The following is an 8,522-nucleotide window of genomic DNA, read 5'->3' on the forward strand; positions in this document are numbered from 1 at the left end:
ATGCGGAGGAGGGGCCAACAGTTCCAGATGATGATGATGATGACGATGACGTGGCTGCAGATGATGAGGACAAGGGCGAGGAGAAGATGGAGGACGAGGAGGAGGAGGAGGGGCCAACAGTTTCAGATGACGATGATGATGATGACGTGGCTGGAGATGATGAGGACAAGGGCGAGGAGAAGATGGAGGAGGAGGGAGAAGAGGCGGCGGTGGACGTGCCAACTGCGGCTGATAATGTGGTGGTCAATGATTTTCATGAGGAGGGGCCAATGGTGCCAGATGATGATGATGACGACGATGGCGATGATGATGATGATGATGATGAGAACGACGACGACGATGATAGTGAGGATGATGCTGCTGATGATGATGGTCGAAGTAACCTCAATTATCGCAATATCTCACATGAAGGAATAAGTAACAAAGAATACACTCGTTGGCACCTAGTCCAGTCACGCGGGGAGCTGCTCATGGTGAAGCCACACACGCATATCCTTTCAGACTATTCCTTTTCCATACGAGAGGTTGATGTTTTCATGGCCGATGTTGACACACGCAAATGGGTGCCAATGGCTAATGGGCTCGGTGGTGGCCGAGCACTATTCATCGGCCAAGACTTCTCCAAGTTTGTCTCTGTGCCTTGTGGAGATATCAAGGAGGATGCCATTTATTTTGTCGAGTCGGGGGAGGTGTTCAATATGAAAACTCAGAATACTAACCCGAAAAGGTTTCGCGAGCCTTGCTACTGGGACAGTGTGGCATGTGGCTCTTCCCCCCAGAGTTGGTGCTTTAACAATATATTAGCTAGGATTAATAGAATGTTTTAGTTCTTCCTACATATTCATTCATATATGACGGTAGATCAAGTTATTCATTCCTGGTTTTACTTGCGTCAGTTTGGAAACTAAAGTTCAACTATTATTTCAATGTCAATGTGCAGCTGCTTGTTGGGTCTACTGTGTACTGCATGGACTCCTTTGGCTGGGTCTATCCAGGAACAAATCAATCACATTTATCTCTTTCTGAAAGCCACTTTCTAGCTTGAATTGCGATGCTTGTGACATGGCTATTTGGAGCACAAGGAATGAATACATCTTCAAAGTCACCCAGCCTAATTTTTAGAGTTTTCAAGCAAAGTGGAAAGAAGAAATCAAGTAGCTTATTGAGGGAACTAATTAAGAGGGACTAGTATAATCTATAATTCCTTTGAGGCTTGGGTTCTTTCTTTCCGTTAGTCCCTGCACTGCGACATCTGTTGTTGAAATTTCTTTGTAACTGTACTAGTGGTGTAGCTTAGCCCTAGTCCCTAGAGTTTCTTCTTTCTGACTGTACAACTAGAAAAAAAAATTTAAATGTAGATAGTAGGAAGGAATTCCTATCGTTAGTGAAGGAAGACGCGGGCTATAAATAAAGGTTTCAGCAGTAGGGCTAGAAGCAAAGCTCGCTCCAAAAGATCGAAACAAGAACGTCGATGCATTCCAAAAGCGCCGGAGTCTTGCTGTTAACTGATGTTCTAGCTTCTTCCTACAGGCTACAGCCACGACCTGTCAAGTGTCCAGCAGTCCAGGGATAACTGAAGAAGATTGCACCGCTACCTCTAAACTGCAGCTAACTACTCTAGGGAAATTACTCAGTTGATGCTTTTCTTTCCCACCCCTTCATCACCAACAGTACGGCTTATATATAGCCAGTTGCATCACCAAGTTGTAAAATACGTTATGAGAACAACTAAGTTGCATTGGCAAGATAATGACGACTAAACGTAGACTTCTCCGTTGGATAACTGAATGTGCTCCCGTCCTAGCAAAATCAGCAGATACCTACGTAAGTATCAGCAAGAAAATATCATCAGTGACAAACTATTAAGCCTCACAGTGCATTCAGTGAGAACACATAGAATCAATCACAAGACATTTATGCAAAGCTAATGGTGAATCAATCAATTACCCGAGCAATATATACACCGCAAATGGACCTCTTGGAACAAATGGCTTAAAAAACACCAGCTGCAGGCCCAAGAAATCGAAAATGCTTTTTCTTTTATATTGTTCTAATGGATGTACTAGAACAATGTAAAGCCATTGTACTTGAGTCTGTGTTTGCATCTTCTCATGTATTCTTTGTCCTCTATATATTGCACTGTTGCCCCTTTCGGGACTAGCAGCAGTACCACGGGAACCATGAACGTGATGAGCGAAGCATAAGTAGGCTAAGAATGGTAGTTCAAGTGTTTCAGATGCAATTATATCGGCATCGTCTTCCAGAGGTATGACACCTATGCAATCTTTTTTGAAAAGGAGAATATATTAATATCAAACAGATATCAGTTACACCCAGCTCTGCACCAACAAGATGTCCAAAAACATCCAGAATGCACACCTATGCAAATGGCGTCGGCGGCGCTTCCTCTACTGTACCACAAAATATGCGGTCGTACAGGTGCCTCTTTAAGGCCGGGCGATATGCCTCTCATCTAAAAAAAGATGCTTAATATAATCAGCAATGCAATCCTAATCGAAAGAAAAATCAGTATGCATTCACGCTTACGTACGGGAATGTATGATTGGTACATCGTCTCATGTGATAGTATAAGTACCCTGTTAAAATCGATCAGTGATGGAAAAATAAGTTCTGATTATTAATCCTGGACGTGAAAAGATGCATTAGATGGACGTCAATGCAAACTAGTCCAAGAGATTGGCGCTTGGCCGGCGGCGACGTGCATGACTCTGTCTGCATGTACGTACGTACGGTGCAAGACTACAATAAGCACCAGTTTTTTTTTGGCATTATATATACCCCTAAATTTATCGATCGATTCTCATGGCGTCCTGGGCGGATCTCCCACTGGATCCCCTAGACCTTGTTGTCGCCGGCCTCGCTAACCCAGCCGACCGTGCCCGCTCCCGTGCCGTGTGCCGTTCATGGCACTCCGCCGTGCGGCGCCACGGCCCCCAGACGGCCCAGCTACCATGGATCGTCTTCTTCTATGGTCAAGTTAGTCATCACTCCTCCCGATAGACGCTTGGAATACCCAGCCTCCGTCCCCCGCAATGCAGATCTATCTGGATCCGCCAACGAGTGGCTACTCTTCGGCATCTACTACCGGACCCCCAAACTCATCGACAACTATGTTCTACACAATATATTCTCCGGAGAGCGTGTTTCTCTAACCGAGTTGGATGCCACCCTCCACCGCGCTTACCGCATCAGCAAGTTCCAGATGCGGTCCACCGCCCATGACTTCATGGCCGTCGTCACCACCAACGAGAATCATCCGCTCATTGTGATCCTGTCAGGAAAGGGTGTGTGGCTGCCTGAACCACGGGCAGTGCCATATGTTTATATCGTTAACATTGCCTTCTGTGGAGATAAGCTCTATGGCATCAGCAAGGCGGAGGACCTCATCCCCTTTGATCTAGGGTTGGATGAGGATGGAAGACCCATGGTTACCATCGGAAGGCATGTAATCCGACGACCACTTGATTACTATGGTTGGGATGATGATTACAATGATGACGATGAGGATGACGAAGATGATGAGGATGATGATGTGGGAGGCGAGGATGAGGAAGAGGTAGATATTGATGTGGCTGCAGATGATGAGGACGAGGACGAGGAGAAGATGAAGGAGGCGGAGGCTGTGTTGGATGTGACAGCCGCAGCTGATAATGTGGTGGTCAATGATTTTCATGAGGAGGAGGGGCCAAATGATGATGATGATGATGGCCGAAGTGACTTTAATTATCGAAATATCTCACATGATGGACTTATGCACGAAAAAGAATACACTCGCTGGCACCTAGTCCAGTCACGCGGGGAACTGTTCATGGTAAAGCCACACACATATCCTTCCAGACTATTCCTTGTCCATTCGTAAGGTTGATGTTTTCATGGCCGATGTTAGCGCATGCAAATGGGTGCCAATGGCTCATGGGCTCGATGGCGGCCGAGCACTATTCGTCGGCCAAAATTTCTCCAAGTTTCTTTCTGCACCTTGTGGAGATATCAAGGAGGATGCCATTTATTTTATCGAGTCAGGTGAGGTGTTCAATATGAAAACTTCTTCTGCTTCGGTAGACCCCCTAAACACATCAATGGCTCAGATTATCCTATACCCCTTCATAATTAAGGGCAAGATGGTCCTTTTCAAAAGTACGTCATGAGATCTCATATACAAATTGCACAGGCCGGCCCATTAAGCCATGTCCAATATAAGCGATGTAAAAATACTAAGAAAAAGTATACCTCACAAGGAATTGAACTCAAGACCTACCACTTAGACGCCTGCGCGCCTAGACACTTCATCACAGAACATCTTGTGTTCTCTTATAGCGCGAAATGTATAAGAATACACAACAGCGTTCACATATAAGAAATATTTTCTGAACAAAATTCGAAACTTTAATTGAAAAAAATGTGAATAATTTTGAAATGCCGAATAGTTATTGAATTTATGAACGGAATTTGAGTTAACATCTTTTGAAATTTGAACAAAATTTCAAAACATGATTTTTTTTAAAAATTGTGGTTTTATTTTTTCAGTTATTGTTTGTCCTGTTTTGCTTCTTTTTTTCTCTTTAATTCTTATTTATTAAAATTCATGAACTATGTTTAAATCATGAACCTTTTTTGGAATCCGTTGTGAATATTTTCTTAAATTTACGAACTTTTTCAAATCCATGAACTTTTTCCCAAATCCACAAATTCCTTTCAAATTTTACGAACATTTGTCAAAGCTTGCATTTTTTTAAAATCATGAACATTTGTTTTGAAAATTGTTGAACTTTATTTTCTGTTAAACCAAGGCCTAAGTGTATTTTTTATTTTTTATTTTCTGTTTTTTGGTTTTTATTTTATTTTTTCGTTGATTTATTTTTCTCTTTTTTGAACTTTATAATTAGGAAAAACTACATGCTCACGAATGCATTCATCTGGCCTAGTCTATTACACTCCTCTCAACAGGTATTTTCTCGGACTATGGATAAATGATCCCAACTTCTTGCAGCAGCCTGACATAGACATATGAGTCATCCATGCCAGGTTTGAATGATTTCCTACACTGTATGCAAGTTGCCACATCCGACCATTTATCAAACTTTTTTGATCGAGAAAACTCCAGAAAATGCAAAAAAAATTCAAAACTAAAGCAATGTGTCATGGTGCCTTGAATTGGGCATACAAGACCATGAAAATGGGGTCGTTTCAAGGACGTCGAGAAACAACGTGATCTCGGATGGAGCCTTCATACCCGGACACTCTCCGTTGAACATGATCTAGTTTTGGACATTCTTCAAATGACCCCAACTTTCATAGGCAGGTGGGAGTGCCCATGCTAGGCATCCATGTGAGGTTTGAATGGTCTCCGAGACCATATGTAACTTGCGACACGTCCGGCCATTTATTTATCTTTTTTGACCGAGAAAACTCCATTAAATGCAAATTTTTGCCGAAAACCAAAACAGCCTGGCATAGTGCCTTAATTTGGTCATACAAGGCCATGCAATTGTTTTTGGTTGTTTCAAGGATATCGAGAAACAACGTGCTATCACACGGAGCCTTCTGGCCCCATCGGACACCCTCCATTAAACATGGTCTAATTCTGGACATTTTTTACATTTCCTCAAATTTTGCAAACAGGTGGGCATTCCCATGGTAGGTATCCATGTCAGGTTTGAACGATTTCCGGCACTGTATGCAAGTTGCGACACGTCCGGCCATTTATCGGCCTCTGTTGATTGAGAAAACTCCAGAAAATGCAAAAATTGTGGGAAACCAAAACAACTTGGCACAATACCTTTAATTGGTCATATAAGCTTATGGAATAAATTTGGGGTCCTTTCATAGATGCTGAAAAAAAATGTGCTCACCAACGGACCCTTATGGCCTACCCGAAATCCTCTGTTGAACCTGATCTATTTTTGGACATGCATGAAATAACCCCATTTTTTCCGTTAGTTGGGCATGCCATGGTAGTCATCCATGCCTAGTTTGAACGAATTCCAACACCGTATGCAAGTTACGTCACGTTCGGATTATTATCAACTATTTTTCACCAAGTAAACTCCAGAAAATGCAAGAATTGTCGAAAAATCAAACAACTTTGCATGGTGCCTTGAATTTGTCAAAGAATCTGGTGGGAAAAAATTGGGGCATTTGAAGGATGTCGAGAAAAACAACGTGCTCTCAGAGGGAGCCTTCTCGCCAACCCGAACACCCTCAATTGAACATGGTCTAGTTATGGGCATTTTTAAAATAACCCCAACCTTTTCAAGCAGGTGGGCATGCCTATGGTAGTCATCAGTGGCCTGTTTGAACGGTTTCCTACACTGTATGCAAGTTACAACAGATCCGGCCATTTTATTGGCCTTTTTGACAGATAAACTCTAGAAAATGCAAAATTTGTCGAAAGCCAAAACAACGTGGCATGGTGCCTTGAATTGTTCATACAAAGCCATGGGAGAAAACAATTTGGAACCATTTCAAGGATGTAAGGATACAACGTGTTCTCAGACGGAGCCTTCTGGCCTAACCCTTTGTTGACACATGGTCTATGTTCATACATCTTTCAAATGACCGCGGCTTTTGCAAGTAGGTGGGCATGTCCATGATAGGCATCCGTGTCAGGTTTGAATGATTTCTGACACCGTCTGCAAGTTGTGTCACGTCCGACCATTTATCCGCCTGTTTTGACTGAAAAATCTCTAGAAAATGCAAAATTTATCGAAAACACAAACAACTTGGTATGGGGCCTTTAATTGATCATATAGGACCACCCAATTGCCATGATTATTTGTTATGCCTGCCTACATGTTTAATTGTGTTAAGCTAGCATGAGGCTTGATAAAAGAAACATGTACTAACACCTACCACCAGTCACTGTAGCATGAGAAAGCAATTTGTCATTATCCTGTAGTGAATGCATGGCCAATTTGATTGCTCGAAAGCAAAATACAGTATAACGGAGTAGTAGTAGTTTAGCTCCGCTATATAGCTGCTGTAGCAAAACGCAAATGTACTGTAGTGCAGCCCCAACGGGGGTTTTCTACCGAAGCAAAGCTCAAACTCAGAATGCTAACCCGGCAAGGTTTCGCGAGCCTTGCATGGTTTGTGAGCAGGGCCGTCTCCAGGAATTCGGGGCCCCGGGGCGAAAAGAAAAATGGGGCCCCAAATTAAAAAAAATACAAATACGCAAGCATAATCAACTAATTATGTAATTAAAATTTATGTTATTTCATACAATGCTTAGAATATTCTGAAGTATCAATGCGAAATACTAAAACCAATAAACTGACCTCATGCTTTATTGAAAAGTGTCATCCATCTTGTGTTCCTTGAAATGAAATCTTCAATTACATCTTCATAATTAATCTTTTAGGATCAAGTCCATCCCAATTTCTAGGATCAAATATATCAAGCTGAACGGAATTATTCATGTCATCCGAAATATTAGGATCATGATCATCATCTAAAATATTGACATCATCACCTTCATCAATTTCTGTAGCGGCAATCTCATCCTCTTGTGCATTATCACCATGACCATGATCAACTTCATGAATTTCTGCAGTGACAACCTCAACCTCTACTGCATTATCATCATGACCATCATCAATATTACCATCTGGAGTATGATTTTCAGAATTAGTTTGGGGTACTATCACAACATATTTATCAAGAGCACCCCTTTGAATTTGAGCATCTTCTTCTAATTTCTGTTTCTTCTTACGCTTGAAGGCACCAGAACCATACTTTCTTCCAGAACTAGAATGCATGATTGTTTCTGTTTCAATGAAATATATACTCTTTCAATTTATTTGAACTGATGAGCTCACATGAAATATAGGCTTGTGACATGTATAGGTACTAGTAGTTCGAAAAACTTACAATCAGATAGAACCTTGATTTTGGACTTGGACGATAGTACGAGCAACTACTGAAATTCTTGAATCTGTGACTACTTCTGAACTTGAATGACTACACAAAAAATCGTTCCCAAACATATTAACCCAACTTTGTAATTTGTATCAAAATGAGAGAAAAGGGGAGAGCGTAGGGAGCAGGGAGGGCAGGGCACCACACCGGTTGGTCTTTCCTGTTGGGCGGCACCGCGGCAGTGTCGGCCGGCCGCCTGCGGCGCGGCGTCCAGCGCTCGAAAGTCGCGTGCAGTTCCGCTTCTTGCCCGTCGCCTCGCTGAACCTGCAAGGCTGCAATGCGATCGCCGCCGAGCCGCCGATTCAGTCGGAAAGCGGTGGGGAGATGGAAAGCCAAGCGATCAGGGAAGGAATTGGAAGCGGAAGTTAGGGAACGTATTGCGCTGGGGCTGTCGTTTCGTCTATGATCGATCAATCTACATCATCCACGCGACGGGAAAGCGGATCGCTCCGGACCAGGCCCAAGAAGGCCTAAAACTGAATATTTTTCAGACTATACATATATGTATATGGACCCTAGTTGGGGGCCCCAGGATTTTGGGGGCCCTGTGCGAGCGCACAGCTCGCACAGGCCCTTGGACGGCCCTG

The 8,522-nt window shown here is 42.9% G+C and overlaps 1 long non-coding RNA gene across 1 annotated transcript; it reads right to left on the bottom strand.

The window, feature by feature from the left end:
- Positions 1-7,043: 7,043 nt before the first annotated feature.
- LOC123124258 (uncharacterized) lies at positions 7,044-8,358 on the bottom strand. The gene is made up of 3 exons (XR_006461022.1): positions 8,083-8,358; positions 7,888-7,977; positions 7,044-7,783 (listed from the first exon to the last, which is right to left on the bottom strand). It is a non-coding gene; the product is annotated as an uncharacterized lncRNA (long non-coding RNA).
- Between the last annotated feature and the right edge of the window lie 164 nt (positions 8,359-8,522).

The sequence above is a fragment of the Triticum aestivum genome, chromosome 5D (assembly GCF_018294505.1).
Source record: "Triticum aestivum cultivar Chinese Spring chromosome 5D, IWGSC CS RefSeq v2.1, whole genome shotgun sequence".
Lineage (NCBI taxonomy): Eukaryota > Viridiplantae > Streptophyta > Magnoliopsida > Poales > Poaceae > Triticum > Triticum aestivum.